The sequence below is a fragment of the Anas acuta genome, chromosome 5, assembly GCF_963932015.1.
Source record: "Anas acuta chromosome 5, bAnaAcu1.1, whole genome shotgun sequence".
Taxonomy (NCBI): Eukaryota; Metazoa; Chordata; class Aves; order Anseriformes; family Anatidae; genus Anas; species Anas acuta.
Window position 1 is genome coordinate 54,477,168 of NC_088983.1, and position 20,814 is coordinate 54,497,981.

At 48.1% G+C, this 20,814-nt stretch overlaps 1 protein-coding gene and 1 long non-coding RNA gene across 3 annotated transcripts in view; both read left to right on the forward strand.

The window, feature by feature from the left end:
• The window catches only part of PRMT3 (protein arginine methyltransferase 3), a 166,499-nt gene that overhangs the window by 70,373 nt on the left and 75,312 nt on the right, over positions 1–20,814 (forward strand). The window lies entirely within an intron of this gene.
• On the forward strand, positions 6,281–19,464 carry LOC137857849 (uncharacterized). Its single transcript, XR_011097289.1, has 3 exons — positions 6,281–7,385; positions 17,792–17,921; positions 18,635–19,464. It is a non-coding gene; the product is annotated as an uncharacterized lncRNA (long non-coding RNA).

The window sequence follows — 20,814 nt, forward strand, 5'->3', positions numbered from 1 at the left end:
GTCTATTTTCACCCTTTAGTCTATTTTCACCCTTTAGTCTATTTTCACCCTTTAGTCTATTTTCACAAGTGTTAAAGATTCAAACCCATGGGGACTCCTCCTGTCACCCCAGCGCAGCAGCCCCAAGGAAGCTGGGTCCTCTCTCGTGCTCTTCCTCCAGGCTCTGTGCAGGAGATGCCACCTCTCGCGCAAGGGCTGGGGGATGGGAAAGAAGCACTCTCACAACCTCTGAGAATTGGCAAGAGGTGTTTATTGCCAGGACATCCTGCAGGTGACCCTGCGGGATGTCCGTGCTGTTCGGTGGCCCCAAGCTAATGCTTGGGGTGGAGCCGGCGCGACGAGTAGGGAGCCGGGCGGGCACTCCTGCGCCACTGTTTGTGCTGTCTGATGGTAGACAGCGAAGCCGTGCCGGGGCAGTTCCAGGTCTGATCTGGTGGAGCCGGGTCCACTTCCATTGCTTCCTCTGCCTCTTCGGCTGGACCCAGCTCCATGGGCTCCGCGGCATTTGGCAGCAGGAGCAGCCAGTCCTTTCCCGGAACTGCCCACGTGGGTTGCCTTCCACTCAGAGTGTTCTCGGGCCAGGGTGCCGCGCCGGGGGCTCGTCCGGTTCCGTGCCTAGGACCCACGCCGCTGTCCGGTTCATTTCCGTGCAAGGTTATCACGCTGCCGTCTTTTTTACGGCCACGGCTGGGTCCCGCGCTGTAATCCGGACGACTGGCACACCTCTGCTCCCCACGACTGTCTGTCTGGCGCCGCTCCTTTCGCTCCACGCCACCGTTGTGACACCGGGAAGGCCCCCTGTCACTGTACAGCTGACGGGGTGGCCTGTTCCCCGCGTCCTCGCGGTGCCAATGGTACCGCTGATAATAAGAGTACATGGGCTGCACGCCTGAGGTGTCGCGGGCACTGGTGTTTCTTGTGCCATAGGCGCGATCCCTTTGCCCATGATACTTCTCTTTCTCATTAGCTGCCTTTCTTCTTGGCTCTCGCTTGGACAGCATTGCTGTTCCTGCACGCCAATGAAGGCTGCCTCTCGCCTCCTTGCTCCTGCTCTTCTTCCTGCAGCACCAGCTGGCAGTCAGAGGGCCTCGAAGCTCAGCGAGTGGCGGGCCAGTGGCAGGGGGGCCCTTTTATAGGGCCTGGGGCAGGGGTGGCCACTGTGACCTCAGCCAGGCTCTGTGATGGAGTGGCCCAAGGTGGCTGTGCTGGGAGCAGCCTACAAGATGCCCTCGCGTGGAGGAAGGAGGAGGGTTGGGGGGCTGAGGGCCCCTTTTCTGGGGCTGGCTCCCCCGAGCCATTTGGCCTGCCAGAGAGAAGGGCTGCCCCATGCGATCCTGCCTCAACCTGTTTTTCTCCAGATCTCCCAGGGTTAGGATCTCTCATGAACAAAAGAAAGCAATGCCAACAAAACCAAAACAGGCCGATTCAAAAGGCTAAAGCAGTCAAAACTGAAGTACCCATCGTGACTGTTAATAACTTGCAAAAGTTCATAGAATCATAGAATATCCTGAGTTGGAAGGGACCCTTAAGGATCATCAAGTCCAACTCTTGACACCGCACAGGTCTACCCAAAAGTTCAGACCACGTGACTAAGTGCACAGTCCAATCTCTTCTTAAATTCAGACAGGCTCGGTGCAGTGACCACTTCCCTGGGGAGCCTGTTCCAGTGTGCAACCACCCTCTCTGTGAAGAACCCCCTCCTGAGTCAAGCCTAAATTTCCCCTGCCTCAGCTTAACCCCGTTCCCGCGGGTCCTGTCGCTGATGTTAATGGAGAAAAGGTCTCCTGCCTCTCGACACCCCCTTACGAGGAAGTTGTAGACTGCGATGAGGTCTCCCCTCAGCCTCCTCTTCTCCAGGCTGAACAGGCCCAGTGCCCTCAGCTGCTCCTCATACGTCTTCCCCTCCAGGCCTTTCACCATCTTCGTAGCCCTCCTCTGGACACTCTCCAACAGTTTCATGTCCTTTTTATACTGTGGTGCCCAGAACTGCACACAGTACTCGAGGTGAGGTCGCACCAGCGCAGAGTAGAGCGGGACAATCACCTCCCTCGACCTACTAGCGATGCCGTGCTTGATGCACCCCAGGACACGGTTGGCCCTCCTGGCTGCCAGGGCACACTGCCGGCTCATATTCAACTTGCTGTCTACCACGACCCCCAGATCCCTCTCTTCTAGGCTGCTTTCCAGCGTCTCATCGCCCAGTCTGTACGTGCAGCCAGGGTTTCCCCGTCCCAGGTGCAGGACCCGGAACTTGCTCTTATTGAACTTCATGCGGTTTGTGATCAGCCAGCTCTCCAACCCATCCAGATCCCTCTGCAAGGCCTTTCCACCCTCATTCGAGTCCACAACTCCTCCAAGTTTGGTGTCATCAGCAAACTTGCTCAAAATGCCTTCTATTCCTACATCCAGATCGCTTATAAAAATATTGAAAAGTACCGGCCCTAAAATGGAGCCTTGAGGGACCCCACTGGTGACCGCCCGCCAGCCTGACGCAGACCCATTCACCATAACCCTTTGGGCCCTGCCCGTTAGCCAATTGCTCACCCATCGTATGATGTTTTTATTTAGCTGTATGGTGGACATTTTGTCCAGTATGATCCTATGGGAAACCGTGTCAAAAGCCTTGCTGAAGTCCAAAAAAATCACATCAGCTGGTTTCCCTTGGTCCACCATACGGGTGATCTTATCATAAAAGGAAATCAGGTTAGTTAGGCAGGACCTACCCTTCACAAACCCATGCTGGCTGGGACCAATGACTGCTTTGTCCCCCAGATGCGCCTCAATAAGTTCGAGAACCATCTTCTCCATGATTTTACCAGGCACTGACGTGAGACTGACAGGCCTGTAATTGCTAGGGTCTTCTTTCTGACCCTTCTTGAAAATCGGCACAACATTTGCCAGCTTCCAGTCTACCGGGACCTCTCCAGATTCCCAGGATCGTTGAAAAATAATTGAGAGAGGTTCCGCGATGACGTCTGCCAGCTCTTTCAGCACCTGGGGATGAATCCCATCCAGACCCATGGACTTGTAGGGATCCAGGTGGAGTAGCAAATCCCGCACGCGTTCAGGGTCGGTTGGGAGTTTGTCATCCCCACCGTCCCGGTCCTCCAGCTCAGGGCACCCTGGGTCCTGAAGCCCACCTTCGGCATTGAAGACAGAGGCAAAGAAGGCGTTAAGCGTCTCTGCTTTGCCTATGTCATTGTCTGTGAGGAGACCTTCCCTATCAAGGAGCGGCCCTATGTATTCTTTAGTTCTCCTTTTTCCATTCACATATCTAAAAAAACCCTTTTTATTTTCTCTCACAGACACAGCCAGCTTCAACTCTAGGTGTGCTTTAGCCACACGAATTTTCTCCCTACAAACACGAGCAGCATCCCTGTATTCTTTCCATGACACCCGGCCCTCCTTCCAGTAGCGAAACACTCTCTGCTTCCGCCTAATCTCCATCAGAATGTTCCTGGTCAGCCACGCCGGCCTCCTGCCCCGCCTGCCTGACTTGCGATATTTAGAAATTGCCTGATCTTGTGCTTCTAGGAGGCATCGCTTAAAGAATGACCAGCACTGGTGGACATCGAGGACTTCAAGAGCAGCTTCCCAGGGGACCTTGCTGACTAGTTCCCTGAGCAGCCTGAAGTCCGCTTTCCCCATATCTAGGGATGAGGTTTTGGTGGCACTTGTCCTTCTGTCACTGTAAATTTTGAACTCAACCACTTCATGGTCGCTATGACCGAGGCGGCCACCAATCACCACATCTCCCACCAGACCCTCTCTGTTTTCTAGCAACAGGTCTAGGAGGGCACCTTTCCTAGTTGGCTCCGTTAGTACCTGCACCAAGAATCACAGAATCACAGAATCTCTAGGTTGGAAGAGACCTCAAGATCATCGAGTCCAACCTCTGACCTAACACAAACAGTCCCCACTAAACCATATCCCTAAGCTCTACATCTAAACGTCTTTTAAAGACTTCCAGGGATGGTGACTCCACCACCTCCCTGGGCAGCCCGTTCCAGTGCCTAACAACCCTTTCAGTAAAGAAATTCTTCCTAACATCTAACCTAAAACTCCCCTGGCGCAACTTTAGCCCATTCCCCCTCGTCCTGTCACCAGGCACTTGGGAGAACAGGCCAACCCCCACCTCGCTACAGCCTCCTTTAATGTACTTATACAGAGCAATAAGGTCACCCCTGAGCCTCCTCTTCTCTAGGCTGAACAAGCCCAGCTCCTTCAGCCCCTCCTCATAGGACTTGCTCTCCAGGCCCCTCACCAGCTTCGTCGCCCTTCTTTGGACCCGCTCAAGCACCTCGATGTCCTTCTTGTAGCGAGGGGCCCAAAACTGAACACAGTACTCGAGGTGCGGCCTCACCAGAGCCGAGTACAGGGGGACGATCACCTTCCTAGCCCTGCTGGTCACAGTGTTTCTGATACAAAGAAGTTATCGTCTAGGTGCTTCATGAACCTCCTGGACTTGCTCGTGTCAGCCGTGTGGCATTCCCAGTTAACGTCTGGCAGGTTGAAGTCCCCCATAAGGACAAGGGGAGTTAATCTCGAGGCCTCTCTTAGTTGTGTAAAGAATAAGTTATCGGTGCTATCGTCCTGGCCAGGCGGTCTGTAATAGACTCCCACAACGACATCCCCTTTATTCGTTCATCCCTTGATCCTTACCCAGAGGCTCTCAACTTTGCCATCGCCGACCTGAAGTTCCACACAGTCCAGCCCCTGCTTCACATACATCGCCACCCCACCACCTCGCCTACCCTGCCTGTTCCTCCTGAAGAGCCTGTAACCATCTATCGCAACACCCCAGTCACAGGACTCGTCCCCCCAGGTTTCGCTTATGCCGATGATGTCATAGTTGCGGGACTGGGCCAGTACTTCTAGCTCATCCATTTTATTCCTCATACTGCGTGCTTTCGTGTAGAAGCATTTCAGATGCGTCTCCTTACACTCAGCACCTTCTGGATCTAACCGAAGGACCTCACAGGCACACAGCCCCTCTGATTCTAGCGTACCATCCCTTAGGTCTTCACCGGCATGCCTGGTTTTAGCCCCTTCCCCCTTCGACTCTAGTTTAAAGCCCTATCTATCAGCCCTGCCAACTCCTGACCAAAGATCCTTACCCCTCTCCGAGAGAGGCGCATCCCATCTGGTGCCATCAGGCCCGGTGTAGCATAGACCTTCCCGTGATCAAAGAACCCAAAGTTCTGCCGGTCACACCAGTCTCGAAGCCACGAGTTTATGTGAACAGCGCACCTTTCTGCTTCGATCCCCCCTATCGGAAGGACAGAGGCAAACACAACCTGCGCCCCTGATCCTCTAAGTAGTCGCCCCAAATCCCTAAAGTCTCTTTTGATCGCCTTCGGACTTCTCTTTGCTACTTCATCGCTACCAGCCTGAAAGACCCGTAGCGGGTAGTAGTCAGTGGGCCGTACCAGGCGCTTGACTTTCTTGGCAAAGTCTCTCACCCAAGCCCCAGGGAGGCAGCAGACTTCCCTACGGGTAGGGTCAGGCCAACAAATAGGGCCCTCTGTTCCCCTAAGGATAGTCTCCCACAATCACCCTCCTGTCTTTCTTGATGGAGGCAGTCCTGAGGCGTGGAGTCGACCTCCTTGCCCTAGGCATCCTCCTGGGTACACTTTCTACCTTTTCCTCAGCTACCAGTCCCTCAAGCTCCAGGGCCTCAAACCTGTTCCGTAAGGGCACCCGGGAAGGTGGGGCCGGAAGGGGAGGGCATCGCCTGCCATGTCGAGCAGGGACCTGTCTCCATTCCTCCTCAACTCCCAGATCCCCTCCTTCTGCCCGACGGCGACAGGGCAGGGGGTCCACCCCCATTTGGGGTGTCTCACCCCGGTACCTCTCCTTGAGGCCCTGCAGGGAGTTACTCCACAAGTCTATCTCCCGTTCACACTCCCTGATATCCCTCAACCTCTCCACCTCCTCCTTGAGCTCTGCCACCATGCGGATCAGGTCATCCACCTGCTCACACCTCACGCACGCAGTGTCTCTGCCTCACTCCCTGCATCTGGTGACCTGAACTGCTGCATTCTTTAACGGGCAGTTGGTCTGGGTGTGTACCGACCTCCTGGAGAGCCCACCGTGCCTGGTGGAGACCATTATCACCTAGCTAATGGCTGTCGTGAAGAGGTGTTCGTGTGGGCAGGGGGTTGCTCTCCGCCCTGCCTGCGCAAACTGACACGCCACACCCTGGTCACTCGTGCTCCCTAGGGGCTGCTTTTGAACGGCCGGGGATGAGGCACTGCTGGCTCCGCCTTCGCCTCGTCAGCCTCCCTCACGAGGGCTGCCGGGTCCTGGCGGCTCCCTGAAGTAGGCTCGATGCCGGAAAAATTAGCCCTGCCTGGCCCGATCCCCCGCTCCGCTGCAGAACGCGTCTGCCCCGGAGCCGATCGCCTCGGCAAATGGCTCATAAATCATATGGGTCCTGTGTCCTCAGCTCCCAACCTTTATCACTTTAGTTGTGTATAATGCTAAAGCAATGAAATATTGCAAGAATTAGGCAAGTACCGTGAGGTTTTATGGTGACACTTGCCAAAATACCCTGGGAAGTGAACTTTGCCTTGAAGCGGTGTGATGGGATATTAAGCCCATTTCTGTGTTACGAAGTTACATACAAGCCCATTCCTTTTCACGAGGTAAAAGCAAACACAGAGCCCTGGAAGTCATTGGCGGGGACTGTCACTAAAGGGACAGGGAGAAACAGTCAGCTCGAAGAATTTAATGAGCCACGGTGATTTGGTGATGGCTTAAAAGTGAAGCCGAGCCTCAGCTGTTCTCTCTAGTGTCATCCTGAACTGACACTTTGATTTTTCGTTTAGAGCTGAAATGATTCTCACCGAGTGTCCTCCCCAGCTGATCCTGAGCAGCTGCGGGCACTTGGGCAGTGGGAACACCCTTGCTGCAGGGAGGAGGCCAGCACAGCTGCACGCAGACAGCTGTCAGCGTTGGGTGGCTCTCATCAGTTGGTGGAGATGGAGGTGCCCTCCACAAACTGTCCCAGCACTTCATGTTGCAACACGTGCCTCCAGCCACCCTGCCTGTCTCCCTGTGAACTATTCATGAAAATAAAATGCAGGTCTGTGGGAATACTGGCTAGCTCAGATGAGGAATTTTCCTGTGCCCCCAGTAGTGTGCTATCACAGCCTTTCTCTGTTGGCCACACCAGGTGATGTGGGTTTCAATGTAAGACAGCTGTTTGAAGGCCCTGAGTGGGGCAGGGCCCCTTTATTTTCACTGTACACAGGTTTTACTGATAATGAGAGTTCCAACATAAGGATGGAAAATGAGAGTAGCATGGAGAATGAGCCTTTTAGATGGGAGCTGTGAGCCACACTAGGTGTGCCTGGGTATCCGCAGTAGTGATGGAAAACTGAGTAAGTGCTTGGAATTACTCCATTGCTTGGGGGATTAGTGGTTTTGGGGCAATGTCCTTGATGCTGCTCCCTTGTCTTATCCACCTAAACATTTTTTTCTCCTTCATGAGGCAGCAGAGCTTTCTTTTCACGTGCACTCCTTGGTGGCCTGGAGTTGTAGGGCTCAGCCACGCTCAGAGACGTGTTTAGATGGGATTTGGTAACACACTTTCCCTGCTCTTTTTTAAATGTTTTTCTTGGGGAGCTGGGGTATAAAGGGAAGAGGGTATGAAAAAAGCAGGGGGAGGGAGGAAGGGAATATGAATGGTTTCTTGCAGTGCTGTTAAACTCTAGTGCTGTGTCACAGCAGTGTTTGAAAATAAGACAGTGATACTGACTAGAAACAGAAAATGAGTTGTGGGAGCTGGAAGAAATTAATAATATTAGCAAATAATTTAATGTGAAAGGTTTCCGAAATGTCTAAAACTGATTTCAGTCTTTGTACAGAAAGGTTTTGAAGAGGGGAGCAATGTAACCCCCTGCCTTTGTGTTGTACTTGACTCTGTTGTTATTTACAAGGAAACATAGTCTGTGGCAAAGCCCAGGATTGGAAATTTCTGAAATGAGGTTTTTCACACTGTTGGGATGAATTAAATGGACAAAAAGACAATGGCTCTGTGAGTCAGGCCCGTCCAATTTTGGAATTGGGCCCTGTTAAGTATAAGCACGCAGCGAGGGTATTTTTTTATTCTTTCCACTCATCAGCGTTGAGATGTTTGTGCTAAATAAAAGTGGCAGGAAAATGTTCCATGCTGGCAGTCCACTGCCAGTGCTGTAATGAACGTGGGTTGGCTGAATATCAGCGCTCTGTTCGGACCTGATGTGTACTGGTATGGAGTGATTTCAGCAGCAGGCAACTGCTGCCTGCTTCGTGCAGCAAGAACGCAATGTAACCACAGCCCCAAACTCCACAGAGCAGATCCCGAGGTTGGTAATTACCTTCCTACGTTCTGTGATGAATGATTTGCATCTGTGGGATTATCGGTCATGAGCTTGGCAAGAAAGCTGTTTATTTTTATGAAACGTTTTATAATTCCAGCTCCGAGAATGGCATGGTGCATTAGTGTTGGTACATCAGCTAAATGTGCACGCAGCATCGTAAGATGATTCAAGCAAACAACTGGGAGCATTATTGTGTGCTCTGGAATTTACCACAGCGCGGCCACAGCACGATTTGCTTGGCAGCCTTCTCTTACAGCTTATTGCTGTCGTTTTTATAGGCCAGTGGTCTGTTTTCCACGGAGTCAGCTCAGTAGCAAGATGTATTCCACGAATGAAGTGTGTGACCCTTAATATTAACAGTAAAAATAACCAGCTCCGAAGTCATTATGAGTTCTTAGCAAAGAAATGTGGAAGACAGGCAGAACTTCCTTGGCTTCAGAACACAAAGAATACCCTTGTTTCCCCTAAGTAATTTTATTAACTTAAATTGTTTGTTTTTCCAAACTCACTGAAGTGCTCATTCTGGATTTCAGCTTTTCTTTTCTGGAAAGGTACAGCCCTGATTAGGGGGTCTGAGGCCTTTCTCTGAGGAAGGAGGCTGGTCTCTGCAGGCAGTGTCCTGTTGCTTAGGCTCTTTCTGAAGCTATCAAGTACTTTTGAGTTAACTTCTCTTGCCAGAGTGCTCTATATCGTTCACAGCCTGCTGACTTAACTCTTCCTTTCTACTACCTCACTTGACATAGTGCAAGTGCTGCTGTGCTGTCTGTCAGCTGGATCAAAGCGCTGATCCATGAACATCCAAGCAAACCCCATCCCTGAAATCCCCAGGTTTGCTTTGAGCTGGATCAGTTCCTCCATCCAGCCAAACACCTGAGTGTGAGTGCCAGAAGCTGGAGTAGTGAGATTCAAGGGGTGAGTTGGAGCGGGAGCTGGAGCGATCTGTGGTTAGTTGGGTTAAGGCAGCAGGGAGACCGCAGGGGGCTGTGGTGAGCTCTGCCAGCCCCCTGTGCCACATCTGGGCTCTGTTATAATGACTCTGTTCTCTTGTCCAAAGCCACTTTCTCACGGGAATTTCACCTGAAGCTGAGCTAGCTGCCCTTGTCTGGAGGTAGATCTGTAGGAGCAGAAATCTCAGAGCCTGAGGCCCCAGGAGCTGAGGCTGTGGGACTAGGAGACTGGGGCCATGGGAGTAACATTCACATACTTATTAAAGGTTATAAAAGCTGAGACCATGACAGTGGAGGCCCCATGACCAGAGGCTGTAGAGCTGGAGAACGTGCAAATCAAGCATAAGGGAGCTGAGGTCACAGGCCTGGAGGCTGTGGGATTGAGGCTAGGGACTGGAGTTCAGAGGATCAGAGGCAACAAGGGCCAGGCACACAGGAGTGGAGGCCACAGGACCAGAGGCTATGGAAGTTGAAGCCGTGCAATGGGCATCCACAGGAGCAAAGGCCAGGGGACCAAATTCCATGGGATTGGGGGCTGCCGGAGGGGGAGGATGTGAGACCAGAGGTCACAGAACAGGGCTGGAGGCTATGGGAGTGGAGACTATGGAAGCTGGGGCCATGGTACCTCTACCATATGTTTCATATTCTGCAGTATAACCAGCTCTAATTCAAGAGGTTACATTATTTCACTAAAAGCTGTGTAATAATCTCGAGGGGGATTTTGTAGGCAATGCCTTCTAAAAACACGGGTGCTTATTTCTTTCTCTCTTTTTCTTTATGTAATCCACGAGGAGATGTTAGTAAGCTAACGATTTAACTGGCTTATTTATGCTATCACTGGCAGTGAGATGTTTAGATAGTAATTTGGAGTAAATGGTGAAAACACACCTGAGCATTTGCTCTTATATAAGGAAATTAGAAGGATATTTTTATTTATAAGTCACAAACTCTACAAATTCCTGAATGAGTTCCTCTTGCAAGACAGGAGCATCAGTCTGGAAGAGACAGAGCCAACCCCAGAGTCTGGTTGCAGTCCCGTCTGGTTTTGCAGTAGGTGCCCAACGTGTCTGAGTCTCCAGCACAGCATGACTGGCTCGAGGAGTATTTATCTTCTCAGCACCCGTTCTGTTAGGGCAGTGAACGTACTTGTTGGGATGCTAAAAGTAAACTTTTCCTGGGGGAGTGAGAGGTAGGATGGGAACTTGTAAAGCTCCCTTGTCCTTTGGAGCTAGGACCTTACTGGATTCCCCCAGCAGTGACACGGAGCAGAGCACCTAAGGAGCTGTTGAAACACCTACAGCTCCAGCACAGCCTCATTCCTCCTTGTCACTAGTCCTGGCTGAGCTTAAGTTTCTGGAAACATAATATTTAGACAAATGTGCGTTGTTCTTTCAGCAGCAGTTTGGCAGCCGCTGCCCTTTCATTAATCATCCTCGCAGTGTAGCAGTGACCTGATTTCCCACAGCCGTGGGGTCAGGCTGGGTGTTACGGACAGCGGTACCCTGCAGGCAAAACCAGAGTTGTCAGAGCCCCTGCAGAGGATGTGGCTGGCTGCGTGTGCCTGCTGCAAGAAGGAGAGAGTGGGAAGAAAGGAAATGAAGGGTGCTGCCATGTGTCGCGTTAAAGGGGTGTAGCTGATTAACCGTTACGGGCCCAGTTGGATTCAGAGTACTGAACCAGTCGGACATTCACCAAAACTGGGGGTCCGTTCGGACATTCACCAAAAACGTAATAACCACCTGGGGGTCCGTTCAGACATTCACCAACAATGCATTAACCGTCTGGGGGTCTGGTTAGATTCAGAACACTGAACTATCACGGATAACCACCCTCACCCTAGTTGCGTTAATGAGAGCTATCACAATGCAATCAAGTATGGTTCATTACAGCAACAGATAATCAGGTTCTTTTGGATTGCCGGTGATAGTGACTATCTGCAAAAGCAAGCTAGTATGCATGAAATACACAGGTGTTACGTGGGTTCTAGGTGTGGGTTCTAGGTGTGGGTTCTAGGTGTGGGTTCTAGGTGTGGGTTCTAGGTGTGGGTTCTAGGTGTGGGTTCTAGGTGTGGGTTCTAGGTGTGGGTTCTAGGTGTGGGTTCTAGGTGTGGGTTCTAGGTGTGGGTTCTAGGTGTGGGTTCTAGGTGTGGGTTCTAGGTGTGGGTTCTAGGTGTGGGTTCTAGGTGTGGGTTCTAGGTGTGGGTTCTAGGTGTGGGTTCTAGGTGTGGGTGTTACAGGTGCGCAGCCTAGAAATAAACGCGTTAAAAGGATCAAAGACTCTATAGAGATTTATAAGCAAATATTCAGATCTCACCCAAAGGCGTCCCAATGGGGGGGGAAGAGAGGCTCAGCCCGTCAACTGATCCCAGGAGTCAGGAGGTCCTAAGGATGTTGTATGTCCTTGGGATGGTATCTTCCCTAACATCCCCTCTCTCGGGCCAATTTATATTATTTTCTATCTTTTAGGTGGAGCTTGAGTGGCTCTAGTCAAGCATATCTTAGTTATGATTGGTGTAAAGTTTTCCCGTTTCCGTTTAAAGTAATAGGCTCCGAGAAATTCAGAGCGCATGCTCAGTGAGGGGTGGTCGCACCTTGGAGGCGGGTAGCTTTTGGGATGGAGGTGTGTTTTGGTATTATAATGATATTATAATGAACAAAAAGTACACTAGGGTACAGCATTTGTCAAAACATGACAGGTCTTTGGCTTAGGGTGGCAAAAAGTGCAGCTTTGTGCACAAGAACAATCGAGGCCCCGCCTGATTACAGAGCCTAGCCGTGGTGTCTCCACTCCACTCTACGCTCCGTGGTGTTCCTTAGAGCTAGCACACCAAGTTTCCCCAGCGCGATAGCATCTAAGGTTGGGAGCCTAGGGAATGCTCAGATAATGCAGTTATGCCCTACCCTGAAAGCCTCTTCAATGCTGTACCTTTTCCTCAAAAGTTTGAATGTTAGCTTTATTTTCCTAGTTACTTCAGGCATTTACACCACACCATGGAGGGAGGCAAACAGTCGCTTACAGAAGCTGCTGGTACCTTGTATAGCTTCCTGAGATCCCCACAATGTCAAAGGTAGCCTGTGCAAGTCTCCCACCTAGCCAGGGAAGTGTGGCAGCCATAAATGAGAAGTGGGTAAAGCCACAGGGAACTGCTTATTTCTGAAGGCAGACAGGCTTTAGTCAAAGCAGGGAGGAGACAGGGCAGTACTATGAAACCTTCTAGAGATAACTGGGTGCAGATGCTTTTTTTAATGCAATTCCAGCATTTATTTATTTATATATTTTTGGCGGGGCAGGGGAAGGATGCAGATTTTGATTTGGCCTTCTGGCTGCTCTCTCAGTTGTTGTTTTACGTGAGAAACAGTCAGAGCAGGAGTCCTTGTTTATACAGACACATGCAGAGGGGCGTTGTATGGGATATGATGGTCACCTACAGGAGGCAATGGAGATCATCGAGTGCAGAGGCACATGAAAATGAGCTCCCTGTACTGTGGGAATCCTCACTGTTACTGCTGGATCTCACACTGCCAGTGCCTGGGCATGGTTATGTTCCCGCAGCCAAAAGCTATAGCAGGAGAGCTGCTGTTTCCATCTGGATTTTAGGGGCTCCAGCAGCCAGGTGGGTTGGCCATGCCTGTCCTTGTCCTCTAATGGCTTGGGAGAAAGATGCATTCAGGTGAGGCATCTTCTCATACTCATGAGCTTCTCATGCCATTGGGGCAGCTCACAGCCTGCTGCAGGCATTAATCAAGCCCATACTACTCAGGTACGGATCATGGAGTAAATATTGGGCTGTCTCTGAGTGAAACGTTCCCCTTTCGATCTCGTGAGGAACATGGTATAGACTCAGTTGGTAAGATCCAGGTGAAAAGCAATAAATGATCATCATGTCATAAATAAAAATTACACATTGAAATGCATGTGATTATATTGACTGTGTACGGAGTTGGACTGAATCACTGCTTGATAAATAGGCTCTGTGTCATTACAGTTTCATGCTGATAAAACTGTTCCAATGAGGAGATCCTGAAGTAACACAAGGGCAAATCAGACATTATTCCGTAATGCTGTGCTGCCACCGTGCTTTTGGCTTTTCTAAGTATTACAGTCTTTAAGGATAAACACATTTCATTTTTTTCCACATCTTTGACTAGAGGAACTTTTAGTTTCTCTTATCCCATGATTGTCTGCAATTGTCTAGGATAAAAAACACTAAATAAAGTGCTTATATAAAGGAAAAACTGACTTTACTACCAAAACACAGGTAGGTGTAATTAGAGAATGTCAGTGTTAAGCTTTAGGTACAGAATAATATTTTTAAAAATCAAGGAACTGTTGTATTTGTGCGTTCCTTCAGTTATTCCTTTTATATCTGAACACTCCCATCTTCTCTGTGCCCTTCAGCTTTATTTGCATGGTGATTTCCTTAAGCTATCCTGAGCAGAAGAAAGCCTTCTCCAGGTAGTTGGCGGAGTGGTGTGGCCATGCTAGGGTGTTTAAAATATTCCTCCCCAAACTGCTGTTATTTCTAATCAATGTCTATTGTGTGCAACTTGTGGTTTCGCATCCTGTTAAGACTGTCTTTGGCATCACGCTTTTCTGAACTGCTTAGCCTGTTTTCTCATTGCTGTTGCTGAAGGTGCATTGTTGGCAGTATGGGAGAGACAATCTTGTTGTGATTTTTTTATCATCATCTGTCACACGGAGTGATTACTCCAGCTGTACAAATAATGTAGGAAATGGATTTTTTTTCCTTTTTTTTGCATCGGAATTATGCAAGCCCGGCAAATACTCTCAACAATTGCTCCTTAAGTCAGTGAAATTTAAAGCCATTCAGTTTGCTTGTAAGGAGCTCAGGGTCTCTTTGATGATGAGGTTTGTTAAGCCCAAATGTGGAGAACTAATAAAATAATAAAAAGGCTCCAGAGGTGTTTATAGATTCCAATTATCTCTTGCTTTCTCTCCCAGGATTGGGCTAGGCAGGATTGTGCTGCCCTCAAGTAGTACTTGAGTCCGAGCTGCATTTTATGCTGCCTGTCTCCGAGGTTTCTTCTTTGTGGCTGAATCGCCTTAGTGCGGGTAGTGTACAGAGGTGCTAAGGGCTCGCCGAGACAAAGCAGACATGCTTCACAAAGGCAAAGGAGCAAAAGGAAGCAAAATTGAATCTCTAGCACCCAGCTCCTGGGCAAACAGACAAAACTAATGGATCCACTCTCGCTCCTCCCATCCAATTACTGTGATCCAGTAGAGAGAATATGGCAACATCGGTTCACACAAACTCTAATGCTCTTAATCCCTTCCATACATATAAACCTCACATTCACCAACGTGGCTTCATTATCGAGCCACCCAGGCAGACGGAGCGTTGGAATGGACCCACCGGCTGCAAAAACCTGCCTCCTTCAGGTTTTAATCAGCTAATGAGGGATATGCAAATGACGAGCTTATGGGATTACGGCTTGTCTGACAGCAGCCCTCCCCACAGTGATACAGTACTAATACAGGTGTTGGTAAACTGGTTATTAGGCGCTGGCTAATTTAGGGCCATTCACGCTGTGATTGCGCTCGCAGCCCTGCTATTTGTAGCGGTGTTTGTGGCCCAGCAGGAGATCTATTAGTGCTGCGGTGGGTCCCACACGAACTCCTTGCCGCCAGATATGAAGTTAATAAATCCTGTTGGTTTGGGGTTGAGCCATACGCAGCAACCCCTGGCTGAAACGGGGATTGCTCCTCCACCCTGACTGCCTGGGAAATTGCTGTGGGAGAGCAAAGGGGGAGTTTAATTAACAACTGCTTAACATTTATATGGGCTGCTCGCATACTTTTGAATAAAATGTAGAGCGCAGCAATGTGGTTAACCTATATTTTCCCTTGGACATAGCTAGCCAACTGTCTTCTGTGAACCAGCAAGCAGCCTCAAAGTATACGGTGAGAACAAAATACACCACTTCTAGGGATGAGCAATCTGGGGTTTTGGCTGCTTCAGTGGTTCACTGCAACATTCTGCTTTTTCATGTTTCTTATTCTGTAGCTTTTCTTTAAAAAGATCCTTCACTGTACAAGGAATTGTGCTTTGCAGTTCATTTACTGTCCGTATCAGTCTTGGCAAAATTTTCCATTGTGGGTGCTATGCCTAAAGCAGAGTGACATCAGTACCGTATCGGCTTAGCACAGCACGTGATGTGCACAATTTGTTGGCTGATAACCCTGCTATTTGTCTGTCTGAAACTCTCTTAAGGATACTCAATTCAGAAACAGCAAATATGTCATACATGTAAATATACGATGCCAAGTCTATAGCGGTTTTCAGTATTTGTTCAAAGGACTTTTGTACAACTCTGCAGTAGAAATTAAGATAGGATTAAAACATAATTTCAAAGATTTCTTCTTAGTGAACGATGAGATGTAGAACCACAGCTGTGTCCAAGCATGGGAGACCCAGACTATAGTAGAAATCCACAAATGCGTCATTTAGAGAGTGATGAAGTTAGATAAATAGAAGATGCCTGATGAATGGTAACTTTTGTCTTCTCCATTCATCAGAGGGAAAGATGGATTTAAAAGTAAGTTGTTTCAAGTGTATTTGAGGATTTTGTCAAAAAGATGTGATGCTCTGGGGCTTTGTTTTGATTACAATAGCGTCTCCAATTAATTTTTGCTTAATTGAAATATTGCTTAAAACTCAGGGACCTCAATAGGCTGTTGAGCTGTCCTCAGAGAAGCTGGATATTCAGGTAGCCTTAAGTGAGTTAAAAGCTTTGAGTTCATCTTCACAACTTCTGAGCTGGAATTGTTGTCATTATACGTGGGGAGCCTGAGACAAAGGTTTAAAGGGTAAAGTGTTCAAAAGTGGGCCCACAAATGTAAATACTCAAAGCCTCTTAGATTTAATGCATACATAGCTGCTGTTCATCTGTTTGTTCTGACTGCCCCTACCTAAATGTATATCTTTAGAAGAAAGTTCTGCATCTGAACCCTTTGTGTCCCTTTCCACATTAAGACATTTGAAAATCAAGCAGATTGTCATTTGTCCAAAATGCAAAAATATAGATCCATCTGCAGAGAAGCCAAGGGTTTTGAATAAATGAGGCTGGCTTGTCTGCTTATATGGCATTTATTGGAGTCGTCTTGATCTCCTAACCTGTAAGCAGTAATGACTGACTAAGAAAAGATCCCCTCAGCAGGCTGCTGAGGATATACAAGTGTGGTAGGTTCCTGTGCTTGCACGCACACTCCTAAATACAGAGGAAGCACAACAAGGAGTCTCCCATAGCTTCCAGCCCAGGGGAGTCCTGCCAGTGCAGCCAGCAGAGTGTTCCTGTGCTGTTTGTGGGTGATCAAGGCATGGTGGTCTATTTATCATTATGCTTCTATATCTGCGTTATTGCTTGGGATACAGAGAGGATGAGGAAAGCTTATCTAGTTCAGACCTATTCAGAATCCAGTATCCAGCGTCCTTGACTGTTCACAAAGGACATGAATCACCAGAAAGATTAAAGAGGTCTTTAGAAAAGGATATTTTTCTTGTAATGGGTATTTCAGTGGCACAACTCTCTCTCTGAATGTTGCTAACTCTGTTTTACTTGAGAGCGTAGATGGTGAAAGATGCTGAACTTGTGAAATGCAATGGAGTTGAAGGAATGCAGAAGGCATGGCAGAAAAAAGCCTACTTGTGCTTTGACAGATCAGACCAGAGGTATTGTGGAAACTTTACTGATAAGCATTGACAATCCTGTGAAATTGGTAATAGTTGCTATAAGCAGGAGCAAAATACTTGTTTCTAGGAGTGCTGAGGTCCACAATAAAGGTGTTGCGTACATGGTGCAAAGCAGCCCTTCAGGCTTCCTCCACAGCCAGGTTCCTCAGATCATCTTCTTGACTCAACAGACAGTGATTGCTTGTGCTAAATAAATTAGTGGTCATAATTTGCAAATAAAGTCAGTACTGGTACCAGTCAGCTTTGCATGCCAGAGGAGTAATTTTTAAGAGACTGGAGGAGAAGGGATGTGTGTACTTCAGCTTCTGTTCAGGGACTCCCGTCAGCCAAGCAGTGGTTCAGTTTGCCCGGTAACGTTCATTTGTCTTGGGGAAGTGAACCCTTCGAATGGCAAGTGTTCTCGATTTACTGCTACGGTGTCACCGTAGGACTGGTGATACTGCTGCTTCACAAATTCTGCACAAATTGTGCAATTGCAAACGCCTTTTGAGCTCTACATCTTGGGCTCTAAGACAGAAACAGCACAATGGTAGTGCCAGGGTTCACAGCAGTCTTAGCGTATACAGCAACCTCTTTGAGATAGCAGGAAAATGCTTTTTTCAGCTTGTCTTTTTGACTTTTGCTTTAGATAACAGTTCTCGTCTTGGTCACCCTCAACATAATATTTTTTGCCAGTACGAGTTAGGGGTAGGTGAATGCTGTATTTGTTTCCAGGGTTCAGTAGCTGTTGGTGTCTATTTATCACCGCATTATTTCTATTTGCAAAGGGAATTCTCCACCTGACTGATGACTTCCTAGCTCCACTGAAGTCAACAGCAAAACTTCCAGTAAGTTCAGCAGGGGCACAATTTCACTCATGCATTCAACAGAGTGGTTGGAAATGCAGTTAAAGAGAAGGTGAGACCAAAATATACTGATGGTATCTTCTAATATGAAGTGCCAGAGCAAAGCTGTAACTCTGCATCATATGTAGAGGTCTCACAGCTCCTTTCAGCAGCTTCACTATCGCAACCCAGGCACAAGATAACTCGTGTCGGACTCTTTTTCTTATTAAGAGAGAATTTAATACGGTGTGGTAGAGCTATAAATACCTTTTCTTTTTTTAAAATTGCCTTATCTGCCTGCAGCAGTGACATTCTGTTTGTTTGTTCTAGATATTTGGTTTGCGTTACATAAAAACGTAATGGCATCTGTCCATGCTATATGGGTTGCGTTTTGCTGCATGCCTGAATCAGGACTATACCTAACTTTGCACCTTTCCCCATGAACTGACTCTATTATCTGAAAGATGAGTTGTCAGATAAAGTTTGTTCCCTGTCCCAGGGAAAGTCAATACAGCTTCTTAGGCACTTCTCAATTCTAAATTATTAGTAACTTGTTTCTTTTTTTTTCTTTCCTTTTTTTTTTTTAATTTTTAAGACTTATTGTTTTTCACTGCTAAATGGGAACACCAAAAAAAAAAAAATTGAAAAAGAAAAAAGGACCATAAAAGTTGTTCAAAGCATTGTTTGCAGTTGGAAAAAAGATGTGAGAAAGTTGCACGCAAAAGTTACCTTCAGAAAATCCTGAGGTCAAATAGCCTTAATGCTACTTCTTGTGTATCTTTGCAGGGAGAATTTTAAGCGGATTCCTCCTGCATGGCAGTACATAGGGTTAAAGGTTAACAACTGACCAATTCCTCAGACAAGGTGTTATTCAAAATCAGGTACTTAAGACATTTGCTAGAGGACTTAGCCATTATAGTTGTTTGGAATCAGTGCATTTTCCTGCAGGGAAAGTATTTAGGGGAACAAAAAGGACGTAGAGATGTGGAATTCCAGAAAGCCTGTCACCACATAAACTAAAAACCACCATTAGGAGCTGAGTTTTCTTTACAAAAATCTGACAGGATCCAAATAGCTTGTGTGGAAATCGTGGTCACTAGAGGACAGGAGAGCTTTCTCTGCAAATAGTTTAGCCTGGCTCTGTTTAAGCTCTGTTTTCAGTGTACACGAGTTCTCTTTTCCCATGTTGCTTTCCTTTGATGTAGTTATGCATCGATGAGATGCTGAGTTTGTAAAGCAAGAATAAATTTACAGTCAGATGTTAGTCAAAAGAAAAAGCTTGTTGGAGGCTTCTGGTCCTGCAGTGTTTGAAGCAGTATCTCATACAGGATTGGAGATAAACTGGGGGAATCCTGAAGTAATAAAATTTGTCCAGGTCATATTGTCCTGTTTTGAAGAAGAGTCTGTAAAGTGGGTGGCCAGAAAATACTTGCATCGTTTAGCCAGTTAATTCAGCTGTTGGATCTCCTTTCTGGTCTGGGTTGCAAGGTTTCTCTTCTGATCTTGTGGTCCTGATCTTCTGGCTCTCAAAGAGGTTGGCCATTACAGACAGCATGGCTGCCTTCTTTACTGGCTATGTAAATGTGCGCAGTGGTATGGGGCAGGGTTTAGGGATGAAATGACGGGTACTTGTACAGCTTTGAAGTAGTAGCAAAGTTCTCAGGACTAAAACCTTGTGTATGTGTAAGGGTGAGCATTCTGGAGTCGAGTAAAATGTTTACAGCAGTACTGCTGCTGTTGTGTTAGGGACTCCTGTGTTCATTCCACTTTGTGCTAAGTCGCTACTTTGATTTAAGGAGACAGACACCAGCCATGCTACTGCTTGCTTTTAGGTACAAGACAACTGAGACTTAGAATCATAGAATCATAGAATATCCTGAGTTGGAAGGGACCCTTAAGGATCATCAAGTCCAGCTCTTGACACCGCACAGGTCTACCCAAGTTCAGACCATGTGACTAAGTGCACAGTCCAATCTCTTCTTAAATTCAGTCAGGCTCGGTGCAGTGACCACTTCCCTGGGGAGCCTGTTCCAGTGTGCAACCACCCTCTCTGTGAAGAACCCCCTCCTGAGTCAAGCTTAAACTTCCCCTGCCTCAGCTTAACCCCGTTCCCGCGGGTCCTGTCGCTGGTGTTAATGGAGAAAAGGTCTCCTGCCTCTCGACACCCCCTCACGAGGAAGTTGTAGACTGCGATGAGGTCTCCCCTCAGCCTCCTCTTCTCCAGGCTGAACAGGCCCAGTGCCCTCAGCCGTTCCTCGTATGTCTTCCCCTCCAGGCCTTTCACCATCTTCGTAGCCCTCCTCTGGACACTCTCCAACAGTTTCATGTCCTTTTTATACTGTGGTGCCCAGAACTGCACACAGTACTTGAGGTGAGGCCGCACCAGCGCAGAGTAGAGCGGGACAATCACCTCCCTCGACCTACTAGCGATGCCGTGCTTGATGCACCCCAGGACACAGTTGGCCCTCCTGGCTGCCAGGGCACACTGCCGGCTCGTATTCAACTTGCTGTCTACCACGACCCCCAGATCCCTCTCTTCTAGGCTGCTCTCCAGCGTCTCATCGCCCAGTCTGTACGTGCAGCCAGGGTTTCCCCGTCCCAGGTGCAGGACCCGGCACTTGCTCTTATTGAACTTCATGCGGTTGGCGATCGCCCAGCTCTCCAACCTATCCAGATCCCTCTGCAGGGATCATGCTTCAAAGCATCATGTTTGTGAGGAAGAAAAGAAAGTGTTACATTTAGATGTCTTGGGACAACAACTAAAGCTAGATAGTTCTCAAGCATGCCTGTATGTTATATTGCTGAATTCATAGTTAAATGGGTCCCTTAATGTGCTTGCTTATCATATTTTCATACTTAGAGGAATTTTGAAACTAGTAATAATATTTAGCTTTAGTTTCTTAAAAATCCTTAGTAGAAATGGACATTCAGACAAAGAAACAAAGATAAAGATAGAGATACAGCTT